This window comes from Stegodyphus dumicola, chromosome 6 (genome assembly GCF_044657685.1).
Source record: "Stegodyphus dumicola isolate Sdum_Otavi_A_Nest chromosome 6, ASM4465768v1".
Classification (NCBI taxonomy): Eukaryota; Metazoa; Arthropoda; class Arachnida; order Araneae; family Eresidae; genus Stegodyphus; species Stegodyphus dumicola.
This window is the reverse complement of record NC_140773.1, coordinates 12,622,246-12,649,714: the sequence shown is the minus strand read 5'-3', so window position 1 is coordinate 12,649,714 and position 27,469 is coordinate 12,622,246. Positions and strand designations below refer to the sequence as shown.

Here is a 27,469-nt window from a genome sequence, read left to right as displayed (position 1 = left end):
TGCTCATATTCGGATATAGAGCTACATTATTCAAAATTTGATGGCTCCAGGTACCGTTGGTTTCTCACAATGCGAAAAAAAAAAAATACATACGTTTTATGAAGATTCTTTATTATTAAGTTTCTTTAAACATAGTACAAATAATAATATTTGGTGGCTGTAATCTGAAAAGTGATTCAGACTTTTATAGTCATTCAACGCAAAATCTCATTTTGAGACCAATATCTCTTCTTGACTAACGCCAATTTGGCTAATAATATACAAATACATATTTGTATATACCGGGTGGCCATAATTAAACTGACAGTGCTCACAGTGTTCTGTAGCGCGATCTATTTGCGAGAATGACGTCACATTTTGTAGGAAGTTTTAAGAAGACGGGGGACTAAGGATCTATTTGCGAGAATGACGCCACATTTTGTAGGAAGTTTTAACAAGACGGGGGACTAAGGATTCCGCGGGGAGGGAAAAAAAAAAAAAAAATCCAAAAGTCACCTCTAGGGAAATATTTGGCGCTGTGTAATAGAAAATAGAGCAAATTAATGCGGAATAAAATTACCTTTTATTATGGATATGCCTTATGGAATATGGATATGCCTTACAGTACGGTATGGAAAATCTTACGAAAGATTATCCGTACAAGATCAGCCGTGTACAGGAGTTACTGTAGCCCGACCATGATAAGGGATTGACTTTTGCTCTCACCTTTCCTGCCAGAATGGAGGTGGATGATGCTTGGACGTGGAAAATCTTATGGGAAAACGAGGCCCATTTTTACCTGAACGGAACTGTGAATACCCAGAACTGCCGAATTTGGGATGACAAATCAGCACATGCAGTCACAGCAATTCCCTTACATTCATCAAAGGTTTGGTGTGGGTTCACAGCGTAATTTATCGTAGGTCCATTCTTCTATGAGAACTTTACCCCGACAAAACCGGAAACCTGTTCTGTTACCGGAGAGAAATATCGCCACATGTTGAACAGCTTTGTCATTCCGGCACTTCAGCAAAGACAGTGGCTGGAGGAAATCATTTTCATGCACTCCACACGTTGCTGTACGGGTGCAACAAATGCTACGACACAAATTCACAACAGAAAGAGTCATTAGCCGCTACTTTCCAACTGCATGGCCACCTCGGTCGCCTGATCTTACCCCCTGCGACTTCTGGCTATGGGGTTACCTTTAGTCCAAGGTCTATCAAGGAGTGGTCCAGGACCTGGCTACGTTGAAGGATAACATATCACGGACTGTACGGGAGATTCCTGCAGACATGTTACTTTCTGCTGTTGTGCATACTGTGCACAGAATGCAATATGTGGCCTACAACAATGGCAGTGTCAATATTTTCGGGGCACGAAATTAAGATTGAATGTTGTTGAATACCGGCAATTTTTCGCGATTATAATATTTCGAAGTAAGTAAAAACGTGCAGAAAACTAATGAAAATTCAACACGGTTCACAAAATTACTTTTTACAGATGCATCAGCCGGAATGTAAAGACGTACAAACTGAATTTAATTAAGTAAATTTAAAATTAACCCATTGTTGAAAACAAACCACAGGATTTTAATTTGCTTAAACAGCGCTGGTGCTACACTTTTGAATCAGTAAAACAAGTGATAAACAATGTCTTAAGTTCGGGGTAACATTCCAAATGCCCATATTGTTTATTCCATTTTGCAAATCTGTTCGCAGACAGACGCGAATCCTTCAGTTCATCTCCAAGATAATTCGTTGCGTATCAAGCAGATATCTGGTGTCACTTTTACGAGCTTCAGGAAACCATTTAGTAATCTATTACTAGTGCTACTTACCCACAATGCATTGCAGCTCCGAAATCAACCTACATTGATGTTCATTGGGAAATCACATAGAACAATAGCAACGTAACTAAAAATTCTTGACTAAAAGCACCACAAACCTAGTGATATTCTGCATATACACATTCTATTCCATCTTCGAATTTTCGTGATATAATCACTGGTTTAATAATTGAATACCTGCTGAAGGAGAATTCACTTTTATAAACCTTAAGCAAGCATATGAGTAAGTTCTAAAGTCATTCAGTTTTGTTTTGGGGGGTGGGGCGGGTAGGAACCTCGCCGGATTCGATCTATGGACCTCCTGAATAAGCGTCGAGTGTGCTTCCAATTACACCACTAAGGCATGCGGAAAGACGGGAGAAAGTATCTTATTATACTCCTCCTTTTAAAGGGCAACTGGAGTTGAGAACACCGAAATGGGGGTCCCTAAGGGGAGGGATGCCTTCGTGGAGGACTTTCTGAGGGAAACTGGCTCGTATACACGTTACACATGGGGAAAACGACGAAAACGCCCATGCAGCCAGCCCGTTCGCGGGATTCGAACCTAGGACCGAACTACCAGTGTTCAGCGACTTTACCGTTCGGCCGCTGGTGGGCCGGAGGTGTGTGGTGTAACAGATTTAAAAAATATTAAAATCTTGTAGTTTAAATAATTTAAATAGATGAACATTAAGGTACTTGTGAATGGCAATATTTGAAACCAGACTCGAGTGCCTCGTGCGACTCTCGCACGAAGAATGTAATTTATTTTTAAATGATAGAATATGTTTTCTTTTCTTGTTTGTATGTCGCCATTTTTTTGAGTGTTAAATAAAAGTTATTGCTGTGTTCCATCATTGGAGTTGCTTCATTTCGCCAAAGAAGCATCACAGTGGCATGACATAAAAAAAAACAGTTGTTGCCAACTCCACTCTTTTTTCAAGCTACACAGTCTCGTTTCTTAACTCCCGGTGCGCCCTTGTGGGACCCCAGGGAGTTCTTGTATCTATATAGGGGAGGGCGTGGGACATATGCCTGTTTACCTCCGTTAAACACTAGGCGTTCCCGTCCTCCGTCACCTGTCACAACTTGTATTTATGAATGCATTTACTCTAATATAATCCATAATTAAGAACAAATTGAAATGCTACACGATAACCACAGCAGCTCAGTAAAATAACGAAGGGGGAAATTTTATAATTCTAAATCTGCGCTCAGTCCTTTATGATGCTTTCAACGACTATTATTTTTACAGCACACAGAGAAAGCATTTTAGCAGCATAAAAGCGATTAAAAGCATTTTTAATTTGCAGAAAGGGCATTCGAATACGAACACAACGAAAAGCCGAGGGAACTACGGAAGAAATAATTACTCCACATAAGCAGACAAATACCTACAAAAAAAAAAAAAAAAAAAAAAAAAAAATTACATAATGTTTCGAACTCATCTAATAGGCTAATATCTGTCCAGAAATCGGATACTTTAAATCGTATGTTCATAAAAAGAAAAAAAAAAAAAAAAAAAAAAAAATAAATAAATAAAAACTCTTTTGGATTTCAAAGGATTTCTGACCACTATTTTCATATTAACGTTTTACACGAATTTCTATCTGTTATGAATATTCCTCAGCCCTTAAATACATTTAAATGCGACTTTAAGATCTCATCCAGGAAGATCCTTGCACATAAGGTTCCTTTTTAACAATTAATTTCACACCGATTCTCTAGAAAGGACTTTTTGCACTTAAATCTACGAAAGAAAAGGTGCAGTATAATTCTTACGAACTTTGAAAAGAAATTAAGCACTTATCATTCTGAAATTAATAACACAATTGAGAAGTTTTTTACGAATTGTACGGATTCTCTCTTTGAATATATATATATACATACGTACTCCATGCAGATGAAGATGGACTAATCAAACAGTCGAGCGAAGGAAAACAAAAGCGAATTTGATTATCTGTCTTGTAGGAGCCTCCATACTTTTCAAAAGACCAGCGTTATTAAATTCTCATCCAGAGACCATAACTGCAAATTCACACCAGATAAAAGAGATCTCGAAAGCCTCGACATCAGCAAGTCATTTGTTCGCGTAATCGCTTGGCGGGTGAGAAACTTGAAAGGATTTAAAATACTGAAATGCAGCGCCACGTGAAATATACATGTATGTCCAAGAGAGCGGAAGAGGAAGCCCGGCGGGATGCCTAACACGTCCGTGATTAAACCAGCACTGAGAATGGTTTGAAAGGCTTCGCGATTCATAAAATCGAATTGGAGCATAGGTGAAGTGGGGTGGATGACAAGAATTTGCTGAATTCTTAAAATCTGAACGTCGAAATTCTTAAAACTTAAAGTAAGGTCAATTCTAAGAAAATGAAGATAACAAAGACGCAAAGAATTTAATGCACAGCCTTCAAATTGTGAAATTTTTTCAATAAATAATTATTACTCTTAGACGCGAACCCCCCCCCCACCACAGATTATGAATTTTTGTGTTCGCGAAAACACAGAAGGATTCAAACTACAGTGTCTTTGCAATTTAGAAAAGAAATTCTTGACCCTATTAACTCCAAAATAACATGTTAGGTCTCATATTTAATAGCGTAAACCAAACGATATCCATTCATAGGATACCGATTTCTTTCAGAAGCCATTTATTGGCCAAACAGCGTGGATGGTTGGAACCTGTTGGGATATTTGTAATCGCATTCTTACTCGTTAAAAGGAAGTATAGCTTTCTGTCACGTCCGATACATTCATTAGCTTTCAGCCAGGTCCGAGTTATTCTGAAACTTAAATCTCATTCTGTATGTTACTTTTGATTGGTTATTTATTGTGTCTTGTTTATGATTTGTTAAACCATGATCTGTTCTAAAGTTATATATATGACCTCTGTAACCGCTTATCCTTGCTTGTACTTATCGTTGCTTGTGTTTCTTTGCATGTAACACTGCGTGTATCTCTGCGTATCTCAATAATAAACATTTGCTTTGCGAACCACGGCATTTTCTATGTGTAACAGAACCTAAATAGGTGTCCTCCGAAAACGTCGTGATACAAAACACTGCAAAGAGAAAACATCGCAGTTCTAGAACATCGTGGCCGAAATTAAAGCGGTTCAAAAACTTCGCACTTTAAAAACATGGTCGTCAAAAATATCGTGGTAAAAAATAAAGCACCTGCAAATCATCGCATGACGATAACATCGCACACATGCGTTTTCAGGTTCTAAAAGTAGTAAATGCATGTTCGTATAAAGATCATAGAGCGCAAGAAAGAAAGATGGATTCTTTTACTTTCATATTTCATATATTTGAACGAAGTAATAAATTTTTGTTGAAAAAATAAGAATGAAACTTAAGCATTTAAAAATTGAAAATGAGTAGAAAATTAATGCAACTTAAAAAGCTTAATCGAATTTTAAATTTATGTAGTATAGTAGTATGTTAACAAAGGTCATTAACAAATTAAGCTTTTTTTTTTAAAACAAAGTTTAACCGATGATTTTTCATGAAATGTACAGTCTAAAAATGCTTAGAAAAAGGAATCTAAATAACTGCATGAGGTTACTTCTATAAAAATTGCTTCTTTAATGATCAAATTATTTTCTTTCACGTTTGTTAATCTGATATTGCTTTAATGAAAATGTTGTTACATGAAATAATATATGTTGCTTTTTTTCCCGTTTATTCTTAAAGTGTCGTTAACATTTTCATGTATAGCGTGAAATCAATTTTTTGGATGTCGATTTGTTAGTTATGTCGAAAGTGAGTTACATAATATGTCACTATGCAATTTGAAAAAAGCATGTATGCGATGACTTGTAAGTACTTTATTTTTCACTACGATATTTTTGACGACGATGATTTTAAACCGCTTTATTTTCGACCACGATAATTTGTACCACAATATTTTAGAACTGCGATGTTTTCTACCACGATTGTTTTTCACCAAGATGTTTTCTACCACGATTCTTGTTTTCTCGGCGACGTTTTCGTCTGCTATGTTTTCGGCTCTAACCCCTAAATATGGGGAAATTATAACAGTATGCTTTAATTTTTGTCAGGCGTTTGTGATAAGTGAGAAATTAACTAAAAGTTAGAAACTACAGTCAAAAGTCGTTAATCCGGACTCGTCGGGACTTCGGCGATTCCGGATTATAGATCAACAGTTTAAATCTCGTAAGATGGCATGCAGAAATTCTAAAATTAAAAATATGAAACCGTAATTTATGAAATAAAGGACAATTATGATCTAAAGGGTATCAAAATTTACAAAAAAAAAAAAAAAAAAAAAAAAAGCTTAATATTTATTTGTTTACTTTATTAAACATTTCTTTCAATGTACGTTGTTTAAGTTGCTTAGTTTTATGTGATAATACTTTCTCTTTAATTCTATAAACAGACATAATTTCTTGTTCAGTTACAAAGTTCCGCTGTTCAAGTCCCGTTAATTGCTGTGCCGAGAATACCGACTAACTTGTCAATCGAAGTTTTTTCGTTTTCACTAACCTCTCTGTCACATTCTTCACGTCTTTATCCATTTCTTGCAGCAATTCCACTTTTTGTTTGATGGACATCGAAGCATACTTTCGTTTTGTACGATCCTTTGGGAGCTCCAAAATCGGAAATTCTATTTGACATAATCGAAAGTTCAAGTTTACTTTTATAGTATTACTCTTACAGTCTGCAAAAAATAATAAGCGGGATCCAATTCGAAAATTAAGGAACAACGCAATCATCAACATTAACTGAAATAGCTAATTAGATAATTTTAGCTTATACCGTCCGTTATACATAAAACGCGCACACGAAAACGTATTCTGCACTTGCGCACACGCATATGCGCAGACGTAAAAGGTCTCACGCGCACGCGTAAACGCCTATGCGCATGTGTCAACGCGGCGCATGCGCAGAAAGTTTTTAGCTTTGAGGTCCGGATTATAGATCATTCCGGATTATGGGTGTCCGAATTAACGACTTTTGACTGTACTATGACTTTTCCTTCAGGAGACAACTGTAATCTGCCCAAAGTATCATGTGCGTCAGAGTCCTCCAACAGGAAACAAATATTTTAACTATTTTAAATGGAGAAAGACAAAGCGGTTAGCGAGGTTGTAGCAAAGAGCAGAAAGAATCGAACGAGAAGTGTGATCGGGAAGGTTTCGCAGATTGGAGCGAACGGCGAAAAGAACTGAACGAACAGTGTGATCAGAAGAATCGACTGCTTCAAACGCTAATTTTCAGAACTGATATCTTTCAACGGTAATTTTGAAATTTCCTCAAACTTCCCTTCCACACAGAAATAACTATAAAATTCCAGAATAAAAAGATTTCAAACACTTGAGAAATTTAAAAATTAAACTCACTTTTAACATGGGAAAATAACCATTCTTTTCTCCTCTAAAATGGGAATCGAACTTTCCAGGTATGCTTCCAACAACAGCTCTAGGTGAAACTCAAAGAACTCGGCTCTTTTTTTGGCGAATCAGGCGTTCCTTCGATCATTTAAGTTACCCACTTCGTGAACAAATAACGTATGTCTATTCCTTGCATACTTCCAACATGAGCTTTCTGTGAACTGTAAGAGCGCTAAGCATTAAAATAAAAAATAAGAAAAAGTGGACACCACGACTTCCTTGTACGGCCTATTTAATCATACACATTTTTTGCTGCACTTCATTTAAACTTATGGGCATTTTCGTGGTTTTTCCTATGTTTACCTTAGAAAGTCCTCCACTAAGGCAACCCTCGCTTTAAGTAGATCACCCCTAGTGTACTTTGCCATAATCAGTTAATCCAATTAAACCTCAAAACACTTCTGCAATGAGATGTATATGACTAAGACCAACGATTGCGAAAATAAAAGCAGGGTGACAATTTTAAGATGGGTAAGAGAATATATATACTATATATATACACGTTTTGTACAGCTCATTGCAATAAAAAGGCGAGGCTCAAAATTACTTATAGCAGCCCCATGTACAAAATATCAAAGTTCTACGAGTAGTAGTTTTTGAGTTATACGAGATACATACATACGTACGTACAGAGGTCACGAAAAAATCCCTTTTGAACCCACTTTAAATCCATTTTGGGGAGGGGGGAGGGGAAGAATGCTTTATTGAGTCCGTACGTACACACGTCAAGCAAAAAAATCGAATTTATTTGCAACCGGTCAAAATTGATATTTCTGTTGAAATATGATATCCAAAATTTTTCGCGATTCCAACACTCCCTTTTTACCTCGTATGCAAGGAAATAAAAAGGGGAACTCCGTTTTCTGGAATCAACTGTTTATTCGTTTAGTAAAGTGCACGGGGTCACAGAGAGGGTCGCCCAACCCTTAGTTGAAAACGTCGTGTTCTAAACAGTTTATTAAGTTGGTACCTGTTCTGCTGGTGGGTACCAACTAAGTTATTTTCCTGCCTCCCAGCTGGCATGGTCGTAGAAGTAGGCTGCCGCTGCCTTGGACTGAGTTCGAACACCGAAGAAGGCATGCATGTTTATAATTGTACAAGTGTCTTTGCAACATGGGTTACTTAGAATACTATCCAGCCGAAAGTTTTCTCCAGAGGTTTGAGCTAGGCGAAAAGGGGATTAAGAGATCTTCGGAGTGTTCACCATCAAAACCGGGACGGAAGGGAACAAACTCGTATTGTCATCAATAAGTTGCCCAAGGCTAGGCCAGGAGATATTTCTTGCCTCTCGAGCACGCTAAATTTCGTGGACATGATCCAGCGCTGAGTTTTCAGATGAGGTTCCGATCAGGAAAGTTTAACAACTTTTTTCCTGCCAACTATGTATTTAACTTCTTAACTCGCATAGCAAGTGGGAATAATACGATATCCGAAAAATATTACATCTAGAGGTACGATTATCAGAGGCACCAGGCGACGTTCATTTCGACAGGCGCAAGAGTCAGCTACTTTATCTAGCTTTTAAACTCTTTCACGAGCTTTTAATTTGCGTCTGAGCGAATGCATGCTACGTAAAACAACAGACGATAGGAAATGCTTAACTATTAGTAGAACTCGAAAATAATTATCTCAATGTCGTTTTGCATGCCAACTCCGTCACTTGGAATTAATTATCTTAGCACCACAGCTCAAGGTATGAGTGGAATTTTTCATATGTACAGCAGGTATTATTTTTAGATTCTAAAACATCGTAAACTGCTCCAATACCTGAGAAAAGTATGGCTAGCCTTATTAACGTTAAAAGCAAAATAACTTCACTTGTACACTGACAAATTCCTCATTCACACTACTATCACACATCATTCACAACTGACTTTATGAAGAGTGAGAAATAACATGTCAGAAGAAACTCGCCAAACGTACACGAAATTCTGCTGATCGCCAATGTTGTAACCTTCTCTAAAACAGCGCCCTCCGCGGCCTGCAGGAAAAATTCAGACGCACGACCTGAGGTTTCACGCCTCATAAACCTTTATAAAACCCCGCACTGATCCCCTTTTTGCTCTTAAACCAATAACATTGCCTAACCACATTCTCCTTCCTCTTTCGAGAGAGAGAAAAAGAGATCTTTTTTTTTTTTTTTTTCTCTTCTTTCCTCCTATCCCCTCTTGAACCACGATTTTGACTCCATGATTTATACAGCGAACGAAATTGGCGAGCACCAACGTCAAAATGGAATAGGACAAGATGGGAGGGATTCGCGAGGAAAAAAAAAGAAATCTGAACCATTTCGAGACAAAATGCGCTAAGACAAATACAAACAACTTTCCAGGAGCATTCGTATACGATAGACACAGAATCTCATATACAAGCACATACTTTTCACTACACCATAAAACAGTATTGCCTCCATCATGGCTCTAATTGATGGCATGGTTGCTTTTTTATGTGCTGCTTATTAAAGCATACGCATAAATCGCAAAGACATCTTAATCATCTCAAAAATGAATGAATATTCTGTTTGTTCTTCTACCCTCTCTGAACAATCCAAACTTCAAATATACAATACACAGGAATGATTGCGTTTGCCATGCGTGCTGGCGAGATGTATGTGGTTAACATGACCATCCAGCAACTGAAAGGTAGAACCGTTGTTGAAACTAGAGCTAGTGTTGAAAAACTAGACCTGTTGTTGGAGTTTCACCTAGAGCTGTTGTTGGTTAGAAAGCCGGGGAAGGTACAGTTGTTTTTTATGTTTCATGACATGGGAAAAACTTAATCTCTGCAGGTGCCTGAACTAAAAGTATAATTTATTGGATCGATTAAATAGCATTCCCCTTCCCAATCACCTTTTAACAAAATGATGATATTAGGACTTATCGCATTCCCCGTGCGAATCCTTGTGGTGTAAGTAGTTAGCTTGTTCAGCTGCCAATTAAAAGACCTATGGTTCGAATCCCGATTTTTCACATTTCAACATTTCCACAAATATGCCTGAAAAGTCTTAGCGGAAAGTTTAAACTAAACTTAAAAATCAGCTAATGAAGTACTTGTTTCCCCTTTTTGCATTCAAGAAATTTGTATCTGTTAATTTCCTCAGTCACTTTGAGTGGAGAAAATTACCTCCCTTCCCCCAAAAAATACGCCCAAACCGGCGTTTTTAGCGAAAAGAGACGTTAGTCCAGAACAGCAATTAGCCTCGAAATGACATTTTGCCCCAAATCACTATGTACGGCGTATCACTTTTCAAATTGTTGCCCCCAAATATTATCGCCCTGTATTATACTTAAAGAAATTAAATAATGAAGAATCTGCTTGAATATATGTATGTTTCTCACACTATTAAAAAACAACACTACCTTCAGACATCAAGTTTTTAATAACATAGTCCTCCATCCAAACCCACGCCCCCGGAAGCTCGAATCTTGAACTTCGAATTTTTTTTATAATCTATTTTATATTTTTTAAACTTTAACGAATTTTTGATTAAGAAACTCAACGATTTCAAAGCGAGCGGTAGAAACACACTATACGGAATAAAATATTTTTTTCCCCAGCGGAGGGGACTATCTATCGGAAATTCTAAAGATATGCTGCTCGAAATGCGTATGTATGTGTAAATAAATAAATAATAATAATAATAAAAAAGTTACTTTGCACGTAATATAAAATCTGAAAGCTTTCAGAATTTTTAAAAATTATAATTGCTATCAACGTCCTATACGTTAACTTTATTTATTAAGTGCCACGTTCTTCGCACTTATATCATATAAAATTCAATTCGAGAGCAAAATTACAAAATATTTAAAAACAGCATATCTTTGGAATTTCCGATACACAATCTTTCGCGCTGAAGACAAGAATGTTTATTTTCATTTACAGACATATACACGTTTTGAGAGTATTTTGGGGCTAAAAATACTTAAAAACAGCATAATTTCCGATAGACAGTCTCGCGCGCTGGATATGAAAATGTTTATTCTCTAGAGTGATGCCACTGCTCTACTTGTAATCGTTGAGTTTTTTTAACCAAAAATTCCTTAAAGTTTTACAAAATATAAAGTAGACAATAAAACAAATTCCAAATTCGGGCTTCCAGGTGCTCATATTTGGGTAGAGGACCACGTTATTCAGAATTTGATGGCTCTCGTACCGTTGTTTTTCCACAATGCGAGAAACATGCATACATTCATGCAGATTCTTTATTATTTAATTTCTTTAAGTATAATACAAGGTGATTATATTTGGTGGCAACAATCTGAAAAGTGATACAGCCGTTTGTAGTGATTCGACGCAAAATGCCGTTTCGAGAGTAATAGTCGCTTTGGGCTAAAATATATATATAAAGAAATACATAAATATGTTAAAAATGTGAATTAAAAAAATGGAATATACAGTGGATGGACAAAAACATGGAAACACCTTGTGAAATGCATGTTTGAAAAGAAAGATTGATTTTCATGAAATATGTAGGTTGCGCTGGCGTTTTTGACTACTGACGCCACTTATACAACTTCGTAAATGTGCTAAACAGTTCAGTTGTTGTCGGAGTACTATTATGTGAGGTTGTCATTGCATTATGTCAGAGTTAACAGACTTCGAAAGTGGGCAAATTGTTGGAGCACGTATTGTAGGTGCTTCCGTAAGCAAGGTAGCCGAGGTGTTTAGTGTTTCAAGAGGTACTGTATCGAAGATTTATTCCGCATATTTGAAAAGCGGAAAAACATTATCTGCTAAATCACAGCGCGGACGAAAGTGTGTCCTGAGTGATCGTGATAGACGATCATAAGGGCAATTGTGACGAAAAATAAGACAAGACCACAGCTGCAAAAGTTACTGCTGAAATGAATGTTGTGTTACCGAACCCTGTGAGTACCAAAACAATTAGAAGGGAGCTTCATAAACAGGGAATTGCTGGCCGTGCTGCAATCGAGAAGCCACTCATCAGTGATGCTAATGCCCGTAACAGGAAAAGGTGGTGTTTAAGTCATAAAGCAGGAGAAGCGAGTAATATGGTCTGACGAGTCTTCTTTCACATTGTTTCCCCACTTCTGGCCGTCTGGAGAACGCCATCTCAAGCCTATAATACAGACTGCTTGTTGCCAAGAGTGAAACATGGCGGGGGTTCTGTTATGGTTTGGGCAGCCATATCGTGGTGCTTTGCTAGCCCCATGATAAGTGTGTCAGGGCACATGACTGCCAAGACTTATGTGAACATTTTGGCCGATCAAGTTCATTCCATGGTACAAACTTTGTTCCCCGATGGTGATGGTGTCTTCCAAGACGACAAAGCCCCTGTTCACACAGCTCACATTGTCCAGGACTGGTTTTCTGAGCACGAGGATGAGTTGTCCCATCTCCCCTGGCCACCACAGTCACCAGACCTGAATATTACCGAACCTTTGTGGTCTACATTGGAACGGAACGTGCATTCTCGTTATCCACCGCCAACATCGTCATCTGAACTTGCCACCGTTTTGCAGGAAGAATGGTATAATATTCCCTTGGCAAACATACAGGAACTGTACTTATCCATTCCGAGAAGACTGCAAGCTGTCTTGGATGCCAACGGGTTTCCTACACCATATTAAGCAAAGAAACATGTTTTTTTAAAGGTGTTTCCATATTTTTGTCCAACCCCTGTAAATATCTTGCGCTTTAGCAGCAGGCTTGAAGTAAAATAAACTTATTTAGCTGCAGGCTTGAAGTAAAATAAACTTATTTAGGCTTGAAGTAAAATAAACTTATTTAGCAGCAGGTTTCAAGTAAAATAATCTTATTTAGCAGCAGGTTTCAAGTAAAATAAATTATTTAGCAGCAGGCTTGAAGTAAAATAAACTTATTTAGCAGCAGGCTTGACGTAAAATAAACTTATTTAGCAGCAGGTTTGACGTAAAATAAACTTATTTAGCAGCAGGCTTGAAGTAAAATAAACTTATTTAGCAGCGGTTTGAAGTAAAATAAACATGTAAATTGGAATAAAAGCAAGACAATTCCTCTATCATATAACAATTGCAACCGTGTATAAGAAGTTTAACACAATATCAAAAGTCGTCCAACTAAAGAGAGAATTCATAGCAGAACAATCTCGAAAAATAAAATTTCAAAAGGGAAAATACACAAAATTATACAAATAAAAATGAATCTCCCTTTTACTGAAATTCCAATTTAGAACTCATCAGGGAAAACTGAATTAAAGCTTCATAAAAGTCGATGAATATGTTTCGTTTTTCTGGTCTATTTGAGATGAAAAACCGTAAAAAAATTTCACCAAATTTTTATTCAAGACTTTAATATTAGATTACATATCCCTTTTCCATAGCACAGAAGATACATTTAGAGCATTTTTATGTTTATTTATTCCATAGCACAAAAGATACATGTATATGCTAAAAACTTGAGTTCGAAATAAACTTCCAATCCATGTTAAGAATCCCTAATGTATATTAACTAATACTTTCAACAGAAACCATTTTCGTGGGCAATCAATTACATAAATAGACATCAAGCGCGAAACAAAATTGCATGTTCCCCAAATAAATCGCGGTAACTTCTGAATTAGGAGTTAAAAAAAATCTTAGAACAAGTTGCTAAAGCTGAGTTGAACATTTTTGCACGATTGAATTTTAATAAATGAACAAGCCGAGTCATTAAGATATTAACAAGCACACAAAAGCTGTCTGCCTAAGGGTATGAGGGATCATCTCATTCCCCCATGCATGCTCACGTGGTGTAAGTGATTACCATGTCTATTTAGCAATAGGAAGACCCGCGGTTCAAATCCTGGAGAAGGGACAGTTAATTTTTCACTTTTCCTGTTCCGAAACGGCCAATGAGTGATATCGCGGAACACTTTACAGCGCTAACAATTGGGCTAAATGTTCCATTCTTGCCGCTAGATGGCGAGCATTCTTCCTTTCTTTTTCCCTAATTGAGATTAGGGAACGAGAGGAGATTCGAACCGCTCGCGAGAGCGTAAAGACGAACTTCGATTTCGAAACTTATGACGTTAATAACTAAAATGTACTGTCATTGAAATAATTATCATTTACCAGGTAAATACTGTAAAATATAAAGATGTGTGAAAAATAAATAGTCATTAAGACTACATCGAGGTTATGATTGAATCGAACACACTGCCGAAATTGCTCTCTCAAATAGAACTATCGATTAGAATTAACACTAAACATGATAGAGTAAACTGCGGAAATCCTACACATTGTGTAGCATACCTATTTTATTATAGGTAGCATACCTATTACCACAATGTAAACATACCTATTTTACACTGTGATTAAGGAAAAAATTTCTTTTGTTATCTCCACCGAAAAAATATCATTTTGAATGTAAAGAAGAAGAATGAATTAATTTCGATGATTGCACGGTTGCCTTAAAACTCCTAAATTCTTCTGCGACGAAAAGTATAAAATTACAAATTATATATAAAAGGGAGTTCTCCAGTGCTAAGTTTCGAAAGACATTTCCCTACCACAATTTAAGCTTTTACATCACTTTTCCTTACCATGTTTCGTTCGAACTTCGCCAACGCAGCACTTCCCCCCCCCCCTGGCGTCGCGAGGGCAAAAGTCTGTTTTATGTAGAATCGTCTCCAACATGACTTTCAGTCTGAGTAAAATTATATTTATGTCAATGGGAATAAAGACAGAAAAAAGGTTTTATTTATTCACTAGCTAAAGACAGAAGGATTTGTTGCATCGAGGGGAAATCAAAGCAGGAATAAAGGAATTTCACATCGTCCTTTATGTGCCTTAAAAATAATGGCCGAGATGAAACTTCAGTCGATTTTTGAATTCTTCATCTTCAAGAGGAGGGAATAACAATTTCCAAAAAAGTTTTATAACGAAGAAATTTTAAAATTTCTCATCATATAAAACAAATGCAAGTAGCAAGGTGGTTAGTATATAGGAAAGAGAGGAGGAAAATAAAGTTTAAATTTTCTAATGGATCAATGAGTTAGTTCTACCGCACAGATCTGTGAGATTTCTTTAAATTTAAATAACTAGTTATTTCATGTTTTGAATCTGTACTCTCACTTCTCTTCTCTTTCCAATTTCCCGCCAGAGTGTAAATGAGTTCGTGTGTACTCAAAGCCGGTGCCAAACCGTGAAGCTGCACCGGGAGCATAATTCACAAGTGCACATCAGTATCGCCACTGGGGGAGGAAAAATGCAGCAATGAGCTTCTATCGCTGTTGTGACACTGAATCTTTGAAACTGTGCATATAAGCGCATATTGTTGTTTACGTTTTATTTTGCATATGTATGGAGTATAAATGCTGGTATAATTTTAGTAAAAAATCTCGCAGTGAATTATAAGTTTATTTAACGGTCAAGATTTCACTTTCGCAAAACGTACCACGCACAGGACGTTCGGATTAATGTTCCTGACATATTACGGCTGTTTAGATCCAGAAAATTATAGCCTTGACTATTATGCATTTACTAACGCCTGTGAATTAAGAGAATTCAAAGTGTATAATTTTTTTTAATTGAGCTCAGAATAACTGCAATAACTGGAAGTGTTACAATGAATCTAGTATTTTCTTATCACTATGCTTGCATTCCTTTGATTTTTAAACCGTAAGATTCAAAACATATATTGTGAATGATCTGATTATATACCTATTCCTAACATTAAAAGTTATATATGAATAAATAAAATATATTCGTTGACAATAAGATCAGTTTATTCTGTTTGGAGACTATTTCTTGCGCAGGCATTACATTTAAGAGTGAACATTTATTAATGTGAAGTTAAACACATTAAATGTGTAGGAATGCAAATTAGGAAAGTTCACTTTGAATAAAACTGTGCATTGGTTGCTATTACAGACCATCTTTTTCACATAGACTGCAATAAAAATGCTAAAACTTCTAGTATTTGCATACATAATTTTGCTTATATAGGATATCTAACTTCGCAATGGCCCACCAGCGGCCGAGCGGTAAAGAGCTGAACACTGGTAGTTCGGTCCGAGGTTCGAATCCCGCGAACGGGCTGGCTGCATGGGCGTTTTCGTGGTTTTCCCCATGTGTAACGTGTATACGAACCAGTTTCCCTTCGAAAGTCCTCCACGAAGGCATCCCTCCCTTTAGGCAGTTAGCACTCATGTGCTATGCCATAACTGAATAATCCAATCCAATCCAATCCTAACTTCGCACTGAAAAGTTTCGCAAGAATTGCACGATGCGATTATCTCTATATATCAGCAACAATGGCACGAAGTTTTTAATGGTCTTTCTAATCAAATGGACGTAAAAGCTTAAGTTCCAACCAATATTTCACCTATATTCAATTTTAGTCGATTCAATGCGGCAAAAAATTGATCATAATTGATCACAAATCAATTATGCGAACAAACACACAAACAGGCATTCTTCTTTATATATAGAGAGAGATTTTGTGAAACTTACAAATTTTTGATTAACAAACTCTACGATTTGAAAGCGAGCAGTGGCAACACTTTTCGAAATAAAGCATTTTTATCTCCAATGCGCAAGACTGTTGCCATCCGGAAAAATGAGTGCGAAAATTAAATCTTTCAGAGATTTTAATTAATATCTCGGCCGATTAAAGTCGTACGAAGATGGAAGCAGTCGAAACGGCTTCCCACGAATTTTTGGAGTCGGGAATAATGTATTTAATGCTTGGCAATGGTATTTCTATTTCACTGTAGAACTTAGAAATTTTTTTATTAACACTCTCTACAATTTGAAAGCGAGCACTGGCAACACTTCTCGAAGTAAAGCAGATTTTTATCTCCAGCGTGCGAGAGAGTTGACACTAAGAAAACAGAGGGCGGAAATTAGCGTTTTCAGAATTTTCAATTAATATCTCTGATTTTAGCCATTTATTTATTTATTTTTGGAAAAAAAGGGACGTCGACCTTTCCCAGGCCCCAGAAAAGAATTGTTGAAAGTTTGGTTACGATAGCCGCAGTAGTAACTAAGTTAATCGCGAACAAACACACAGACATTCTTCTTTATATATATATGTTACGGTGAAACACCGAAATCTGGAGAATGTCGACTCTCACAGGTGAATGTCAACATTCACATAGTCTCTTGGTGTATGTCCGAAATATTTTCCAAATACTCTTATTTCTGACTTACACCGGTCAATGTCGACATTCACCATGTACTAATGGTGAATGTTGAACATATAACAATATTATATTTTCTTCTCCGTAATTCAGTCGCGAATAAACGCACTTGAGTCTTGAAATAAGAACTTAAGAACATAAGAACCTAAAACACACAATACATTCAAAATGAGAAAGGAAAATAGTAGAAGTTAAAAACTTACTTAATTATACAGTACGTTCTAAATGAGAAAATAAAATAACAGTAATAAAAAACTTACTAAATTAGATGATTCAAATCTTATTTATTGCAACAACTTAAACTATTATGACACTTTATGACCTCTCTTTTCGACTTTCACCAGAGCATATCTGTGATTGTCGACATACACCGGTGAGGGTCCGAATATACAAGAATGTAGTGAAATATTCGATCTTTCACCGACGTATTTGGTGAATGTTGACATTCTTCGGTGAAAGTCGACATTCTCCAATTTCTGTCTTTCACGGTAACATATACATAGATATACAATTCGAAAGTTTATGATTATTAGAAAAGAACATTTCTGTCGTTTTGACAAACACTATGGAAATTTGAACACAGACATAATCGAAGACACATCTACATTGCACATAATGAATCCAGATGTTTATATCTCTGAGAATTACAGAACCTTTTACGTATTACAGCATTTTGTTACTCCTACTGTGAAGAATGTTTTGCTCAATATGTACATTTTCATTGTTTCAAGAAAACCTTGAAACCCTTTTTACACACACTTTTTCACTGGTTCTTACATGGATCTAATCACACAGATTGCTGTTTTTCGAAAAGTCAAAGCGGAGAGCATCGCACATCATCTGAAAGGCGGTTTCAGATCGAAAAATGTGACCTCCCCTGACCTCGCATTAGTCGCCGAAAGAGTAACGTGATTAGTGGAGTGAAAGCTTTCGCTCCGCCCTAATGACGTCATCCGGCATCCAGCAGTAAGAAATCCGTCTGAAACTAACGAAATGTTTTTCCTTCTGTTACAATTCAGCCGCCCATTTATTTAGCTGATATGGAGTTGAATTGAGGTTTGCATAAATATACATTCGATGGTCCAACCTTGGACCAGCAAACAAATGTTTATATTCGATACCGGTTAGCATTAGACATTTAATATAATGCACTAATTTTATATACGTAAAAGAATCACCGCTTCATTTTTGCATAAACCGTTTTAATATTTTTGTACACATCTTAATATATTGTTAAGGATTTTGTATTTAATTAGCTATTTTTAGTAGAATTATAATTAAAATTGTTTTATATTCCTGTGCAATGGAGCACGAGACATATTTTAAGAGAAAGCTCTGCCGGAAAAGTAAAACTCAGCAGCACGCACATTTAATAAATAGATATCTCCTAATTTATATTTAAACTGAATAAATGACTACTGCGTTAGCTGTAACTGTAATTCTCTTTTTGCTTGCGTGACCGATTTAAAAAGTTATAAAAGCCGGAGAGAAACAACTCAGTTCAGTTTTTTTAGTTGTTTTGTAGAGCTATTAGGTATATGACACATATACTAAAACGCAAGAAGTTCATTCGAAGACTCGGTGCGTGAAAGTGCAGTTGCCCCTCGCTCCCTATTTTTTGACTCCGCTGATTTTCTTCCGTTTTAGTCTATGTGTCATATGTTTGATCAGATAGCCTGGCTGAGTAAAAGTAGGCGACTAGTATAAGTCTGATTCAAAATCCGGTTACGACCACGTACAGTGCTGATAAGGACCACGTGTTTCTGAGACTCCTTTGCCGATGCTTTATTTTTCTTCTTTTTTCCCTTTCTAGGAATTTCGTTCTCCTGATGAGGAGGGACCTTCAGCTGCCCTCGAAATCGATTGAGTGTTTTAATATACTTACGCTAAATACAAGGTTATTATTGAGATTCTGATTGTTACATCGGCGTGTTTCTCTTCCATTCTAGTCCTGTGAAAATTTGAAAATATAACGCTGATTTTTGTTGTTTGACTTCTAAAAAGACTATGTTTTAGGATTAATATAAGCAACAGACACAGGTAGTAGTCCCCTCTGGGAAGGAATTACTTTTATAAACGTTTTAAAAATAGTATATAACTTCTAAATAGCACGAGGAAACAATTCAACAAACAGAACTTTACATCCATGCTTGTTGAAAGAATTACTGACGAAGTATTCCAATCACGAAACTGCCGAGTTTGTTATCAATAATACACATACTGGCCAATGAATTAGAAACATTTGAGATCTTCACTTGAATGCGTGCGAGGGAGGAAGTATGCAATATTTTTTTTATTTTTTATGACGTGGGTTACACGTGGTTAGAATGCTAGTACCAGTAAGATGTAAGAGAGCTTTTCACGATGAATGAAGTAAAATGGGAAAAACGACAGATCTTTCACCATTTCAAAAAGGGCCTTTTTGTTGGTGTCCGTTTATCAGGGGCTTCGATTTCGAAGAGAGCAAATCTCACTGGGTTCTCAAAAGCAGCCATATCAAAGGTTTTTCAAAAGTTGGAATCAGAACCCACATTCCTTCTCCAGCAGACGCAACTGCGTTTCTAACACAGTTTTCCTAGAGTTTCCTGTAGTTTCCTAGAGTTCCTCCCCCATCGTCTTCGACGAATTGTACGGCAAAACAGGGACTCTACTGTGCTTCAAATGACACAGATCGTCAACCAAGGCTCTTCCTCAGCGGTTTCAGCTCGAACCATGCGCAGAGAATTGCAGAGGATAGAAATGTATAGTTGGCTGCCTGAGAGAAAAACCACTCATTTCGGCCCGACATGCAAGAATTCGTTTGCAGTGATGTTGGGAAAGAAGACATTGGACATATGAGGACTGGAAATGGACAATGTGGTCAGATGAATCACGCTACACCTCATTTTGGATTTATGGAAGACGTCGAATTTGGCGAGAACCCCATGAAGCCATGAAACCATCTTGCCTTACTCGCAATGTGCAAGGGTCTGGTGAATATCATGACATGGGGCATGTTCTGCTGACATGGACGTGGTGCCTTGGTGTTCCTCGAGGGTAAACAAACACCCATGACATAGATACCTAAATATAATGGCAGATCAAGTGCACCCTGCAGTGTTGCATTTTTACCCTGATATGGCGACCGGATACTTCATCGACGATAATGGAACTATACATCGTGCCAGAAGTGTTGAAAATTGCTTCGCTCATGAACATCAGTCTCACTTCCAACACCTTCCCTGGCCACCACATAGCCCGGATCAAAACCTCATAGAAAATATGTGGGATATGGTGGAAAGATGCATCCCACATCACTCTCCTCTTCTACATAATTCTAAAAAGCTATATAGCCAATGCGTAGTATTCTCTGGACGTAAATGCACTCCAGAAAAACTTAAGCTCGAAGCCCAAACGAATCAGAGCAGTTACCGGTGCAAAAGGTGATCCAATAAAATATTGATCTTGGGTTTCTAATTCGTTGGCCAGTGTGTGAACATTGCTATAATCTGAAAGATAAATTACTATTCCTTAGTTATATGGAAAGGCAGCAATTGACAGAACTGAAAATTTGGTTGAATTAGGTAACATGGGCAAAGATTGGCTAATACAATATTAATAACGACGCGAAAAATAAACCAGGCTAGGCTACAGAAATAGCTAACGTCCGAAGAAAAACAGTAGTAACGGGAATCGATGATTCATCGATTCTTTCTCTGCTGCGATTCGATGGCTTATTCATTTTTCTTTATGAATTAATCTACGCTGTGAATTAAACTACGTATAGTCGCATATATTATTTTCACCATACCATTTACAATATTATTAAAAGTTATCCATTTGGCTTAGTGTACTGCATTGTGCCCTGTTAGCCCAAAGAGACAATTAGCCCAGAAGGCCTATTAATTTAGTTTTGGCATTTTGTGTCGGTTCACTTTTCAAATTGTTGCCACCAAATATTACAGCTTTACATTATATTTAAAAAACTAAATAATGAAGAATCTGCATGAACGTATGTAGGTTTCTCACACAGTGAAAAAACAACGGTACCTAGAGCCATCAAATTCTGAATAACGTAGTCCTCCATTCGAATATGGGCATCTGGAAGCACAAATTTGGAACTTGTTTTATTAGCTATTTCATATTTTGTCGAATATTAAAGAATTTTCGATTAATAAACTCAACGAATTCAAAGCGAGCAATGGCAACACTGTACGGGTGGAGAAAATTATGTCCTGCGCGCGAGACTGTGTATCAGAAATTTTAAAGATATGCTCTGTTAAATATTTTGTGATATTGCTGTTGAATTGAATTTTATGGTTTAAGTGAGAAGAACATGATATTTAATAAGTAAAGGTAAACATACAAAACGTTAAAAAAAACGCCCCTTTGGGCGTAATATAAAATTTGAAAGCTTTCAGAATTAAAAAAGAAAAAAAAAATGATTTAACTGAAAATATATCACAAAAATTATCGTCTGCATTTGAAAATTTCTAATTGTGTAACAAATTGCTAAAGTCAGTTATTTTCATTAGCTTACTATATTTTCTCTTTATTATGCTTTAATACATATTATTTTCGTTGCATTATTAAAATATCATTACCAGTTGTAATAATTTATGTTTTCCAAAAGAATTCTCATAAAAATGGTAAAAAGAAACGGAATCAAGATCCGAATGATGATATACCGTCAAGGCAGACCCAAAGCAAGAGAAGTTCCACTCCTTTCATTGGATTGTGGGAGGGGAAAGGGTTTTCTTCACAAATGGTATGAGTACCACTATACATTACAATAATCTATATAATTGGAAGAATTGTATTTCGGGCTTAATATGATTGAGTGTATAATTTATTTTTAACAGCTTAATGTTCAGCTTAAAACAAACTACCAGCAAAACATTTTTAAAGAACAAATTTAAATACCATTATAAAAAGCACGAAATTTTAATTAACAGCGCATATAGATAATTCACAAATGATAAGTTTTAACACAGCATATTACGCTGCATTAAACTGCAATGCAAAAGTTTTCGAATGCTCCTGTATGTGCAGCTTTTTAGCAACATAAAAACTATTGCAGAAAAAGCTATTATACAGGCGGAAATTAAGACGGGGGAAAAATCTCGGAAGTACGGAAAATTTCAAACAATTAATTTTCTAATAGTTCAGTAAAAATCGGAAACATATATATATATCTGTTTCCCAATAATATTTCTTCCGATTTCAATTTCATATATAATATCCATATTTCCTAAGACTTGCACATAAAACATACTAAGTAATCATTAATCACCACAAAACATTAAAAAAGCGAAAATTATTTAAAATAAAGTTCATAAGACATTGTTGGAGCAATGAAGTTTTTCTTCCATGGGAGTCACGTGACCTTTTTTCCTACCGTCATACCGTGAATATAACATAAAATTTTACTATGCTTCAATCATCTTGCATCCAATAGGATCAACAGCAAAGGAAATAGTCCTGGTATGAACCCCACTAAAGAAATATAGAATATTTGCAAAAACAAAAATTTGATGTGGACATCACGACTTCCTTGAACGGCCTATTAAATTATACACATTGTGGGTGCTCTTTATTTAAACTTATTTCCTCGAACTTCATTAGAGATATATTTCTTGTTCAATCAATTCAGTTTTCCTATGGCGGCAAGGCAAAAATAACATAAAAACTCAAAATATCTTCATCACTAAAATACAAAAAAAAAAAAAAAAAAAAAAAAAAACCCGAATACAGTTAAAAACAATTTTTCCAATTAAAATTAGAATTTCTACAGTTCTACAGGAAAACAAAGCAATTCGGCCTACGGGCAGAAAGAAATAATTTTCGGCGCACAAAAATTAAAAGCTAACATGTAGTATCACTGGTCACTTTGAAGACATTGAACTCTCTTTTCAAGACATTGAAAGTGGTGCACCGACTGACTTAATTATACTACTAAGAGTTTCATATGTAAACAAATAAGAGCCACGTTAAGCCTCGTGCCAGTTTTAAATTACTGATACTACTGCATGCATATTAACTAAAGTCGCACAAATCTAAACTAGTAAATAAGACCAAAATAATTCAGTCACAATGCACAATGTACCAACAAATAAGAAGAAAAAAAAAGAAACCCGAGCTCATAGAGTCGGTATGTATGTACATATATATATGTGTGTGTGTTTGTGTGCATATATGTATGTACACTGCTCAAAAAAAAAAAAAAAAAAAAAAAATGGGACAGTGCTATATCTCCCGTTCTACTGGGCCAATTGACAAAATTCAAACTACGTGTTTCATGTCTCGATAGCGCGACTTAGGATATATATTAGATTTATATATAGTACTATTCTAACATAGGTATTTTGACACAAAATCGGACTTTTTCTGAAATAACATACCAATCTTTTTACATATTTCGATTCTACGACTCAAATTATGCCAGAATACCAAGTTTTGTAAAAATCGTACGAATAGTTTTTAAAATATTAGCTCTCAAAATTTTAGCTCCTCAATGTTAATTGAATTTGGCAAATATTTATTAATATCTCTTTCTTTATTAAACTTTTTTGATTTTTTCTCTCACATTTCGAAATTTTGGTTCATTCCAAATAAAATTTACCCATTTTTTGCGTTTTATTTTTTTAATTTCTATTTTTAAATAATTTCTATAGATTTTTCGAAAAAAAATTTGAATTATAACCTATAAAATTTTTACCATCATCTTAAAGTAGGTGTATTTTTAAGCATATCTGCAAAAAATTAGACTTTTTTATTCAAAATTTTCTAAGATACACACGAATTTACATAATTTCGCGTTTTGAAATTTGGCACCTTTTTTTTTGAGCGATAATAACGCCAAATGTGGTCTATGGATTTTTGTTACACTGAATTGCCACAGCTATTTTTAACCTTAAACTTCAAGTAAAATTTTACGGAGAATTAATTATATGACATTTTTTCCCTCAATGATACGTAATAAATATTTATTAATACTATATGAAAGGCTATTTTTTTAAATTATAGATGATATTATTCAAATTTTTAACTATTTTTTTTTTAATTATAGATGATATTATTCAAATTTTTAACTATTTTTTTTTTTAATTTCTCTCGTATCTTTTCTTTTTTTTTAAAAATTTAAGAGTAAATTTTTACCTTCGGCGTTTTATCGTCTGCTACTTTACTTCGTTTAAATCGAATTGTCTAAAACTGAGAATTTTCGTTTGATATTTATTTGAATTTTATGACATTAACTGCATAATTTATTTCTAAACAAACTGTTGATTTTGAAGTGTCTGAAAGAGCGGCTGATACTATTATCCATATTTTTAAAGCACAATATATTTTTATAGAAACATAATATTTAGAATAATCATTTTTTATGAAAGTCAAATTATGATATAAACATACAACCCTCTAGAGACTGAATTCATGGAAGTTCAATGGTTATGTAGAAATGATCTGCAGCTACTTAATGGTTGGATAAGTCAGCAGATTCTGTGGACAAGTAAGAATAATTATATAAACGACACCAACATTCTGGATTCAATAAACAACGAGGATACGATGTTTACTAAATGAATTTAAGAAGTTTTAAAACATAAAAAATCAACTCATTTTTTATCCTAAAATGTATTTTTGTGCGTAGCGTCTTTTCATTATATCCTTAAAATTCTAATTTAAAATGTAATTGTCAAGAACTGAATCCTAATCATCAGTAATATAATAAGTAATTATTACGGTTATTAATAAATCCTTCTTATAAAGTAATTGCAAATATTTCAAAAAACTTTCTATCTGAATGCAAGCATTTTTCTATGCAAATATTTTTAATTTTATATTAATCAAGATTGCAAACCATATTACTTATTTCCACTTCAGTTCTTACCGTCAGTTCTAGTAGAATTTACAAATCAATTATATTTAATTAAGGATTTGATTGGATTATTTAATTATGGCATAGCACACGAGGGCTATCTGCCTAAAGGGAGGAATGGCTTCGTGGAGGACTTTCTAAGGGAAACTGGCTCGTATACACGTTACACATGGGGAAAACCACGAAAACGCCCATGCAGCCAGCCCGTTCGCGGGATTCGAACCTCGGACCGAACTATCAGTGTTCAGCGACTTTACCGCTCGGCCGCTGGTGGGCTTGACTCAAATATTAATAACATTTTAAGAAACCAAATGTAGGATAAAATTGTGTAAAGCAATGGGCACAATGATAAAACTGTTTAAAGCAGTGTATGCAAATCATCCTAACTTAAAATATCGGTTATACATCTCTTTTATTTATATATATTTTTTCTGAACGGAACATTGAAAGGCGTGTAAAACTGTGCTTTACTGTATTTTCTCTTTTAATATAGTATGCAGTTTTCAAACGCATCGTAGTCTGGGTTACAAAGTATTCTTCCGAAAAAAACGCAGTTCAAATAAATAAAATCAAATTCTGGAAAATTGATATTAATAAATATATTTAAAATGCTCAGTTCGAAGGAATAAATAGAAAATTTTGAAACAATTATCTGAAGAGACAATGCAACACAAACAATTAAAATAAAAGTATAAAAATTTAAAAATGACCTAAAATAATAGCTATGACGAAAAATATATATAAAGAAAACTATTTGAAAAAAAAAAATAAACGCTGCACTTTTATTTACGCAGTTCGAATAGGTAAAAAGAAATTTTAAAACAGTTATTCAAAAAAAAAAAAAAAAAAAAAAAAAAAGTGCAACTTAAACAATTAAAATGAAATTCGAAAAAGAAAAAATTACTTAAAATAATAAGTTATAATTAAAAATATAATATAAAGAATATTATTTGGAAAAAAGGAACGATGGTGACTTTTTTTCCTAAGGAAACTAGGTTGCCATATATTAAGAAGTTCGCCAAGTGAAGTATTCTTGGCGCAAACTGACAAAAAAGTGCCAACATAAATTTGCGAATTTCTCCGTAAATTTTGCTCCAAATTTTACAAAATTTCATATTTAGGCGTAATTTGAGTCGTAGAATCGAAATATGTAAAAAAATTGGTATGTTATTTCAGAAAAAGTCCGATTTTGTGTCAAAATACCTATGTTAGAATAGTGCTATATATAAATCTAATATATATCCTCAGTCGCGCTTTCGAGACATGAAGAACGCAATTTGAATTTTGTTAATCGGCTCAGTAGATCGGGAGATATAGGACTGTCCCATTTTTTTTTTTGAGCAGTGTACATACTATATATATGTGTATATATCAAATGTTGTATCATCTTAAATTCACTTATTGCGAAATCAAGTTATTCTACTACTTGCGCAATAGCTGCAAAGTAAGATAATAATTTATTTACTAAAGAAATATTGATTATATTATCTCCTAAGATTAATTTTAGTAGAATTATCTAAAAAGAGTGAATCCATAGTTAGTACGTTTAATTCCAAAAATTGTTTTAAAGTAACTTGAATGTAAATTGTTAAAAATGTTTAACGGGGACTTGAATTAAATCATGAATAACAAAATTTCAATTGTAAAAAGAAATTAAATTGAAAGCAAGTAATCATTGCCATTGATCATACGTTTGGTGTGGCGGGATTGCCAAAAAAAAAAAAAAAAAAAGGGGGGGGGGTTGCTTTAGATGTTATAACAGTCAGTCCCATATAGAAAATTTCAACATTCTACGGCTATCAGCTTTTGAGTTATACGAACGTACAGACGTCATGGAAAATATTTCTTCTGAATTCAATTCTGAAAAAGGATAAAAAAAAAAAAAAAAAAAAAAAAAAAAAGTCCTTTATTCTCTCCCCGCACGTACAAATATCACGGAAAAAATAGCAAGTAATTAATAATTTTAAGATGATATAACAATACATAACATTTAAAAAAAACTGAAAGCTTTCAGATTTTACATTAAGCCCAAAAGGGCGCTTTTTACTTCCTTGTACGAAGTAAAAAGGAAGTATTGTAATCGTGAAAAGTTTCAGGCAGCATATTTAAACGAAAATACCCATTTTGACCGCTATCGAATGCAATTTAACAAAGTTTTTGCGTGATATCCGTACGTAAGGACAGAATAAAACACTCTTTTCCTTCAAAAAAATTATAAAACTGCTTTAAAATTAATTCTGAAGAGAATTTTTCGTGGCTCAT

At 35.1% G+C, this 27,469-nt stretch overlaps 1 protein-coding gene across 2 annotated transcripts in view; it reads right to left on the bottom strand.

The window, feature by feature from the left end:
* LOC118185924 (cotranscriptional regulator ARB2A homolog) overlaps positions 1-27,469 on the bottom strand; it is a 133,258-nt gene that overhangs the window by 8,334 nt on the left and 97,455 nt on the right. Inside the window, exon 11 of one of the 2 annotated variants that reach the window (XR_015041574.1) lies at positions 24,745-24,828. The exons of the other annotated variant lie outside the window; for it this stretch is intronic. The gene's annotated coding sequence lies outside the window, so the exon portion shown is untranslated. The remainder of the gene's footprint in view (positions 1-24,744; positions 24,829-27,469) is intronic. 2 annotated transcript variants of the gene reach the window in all.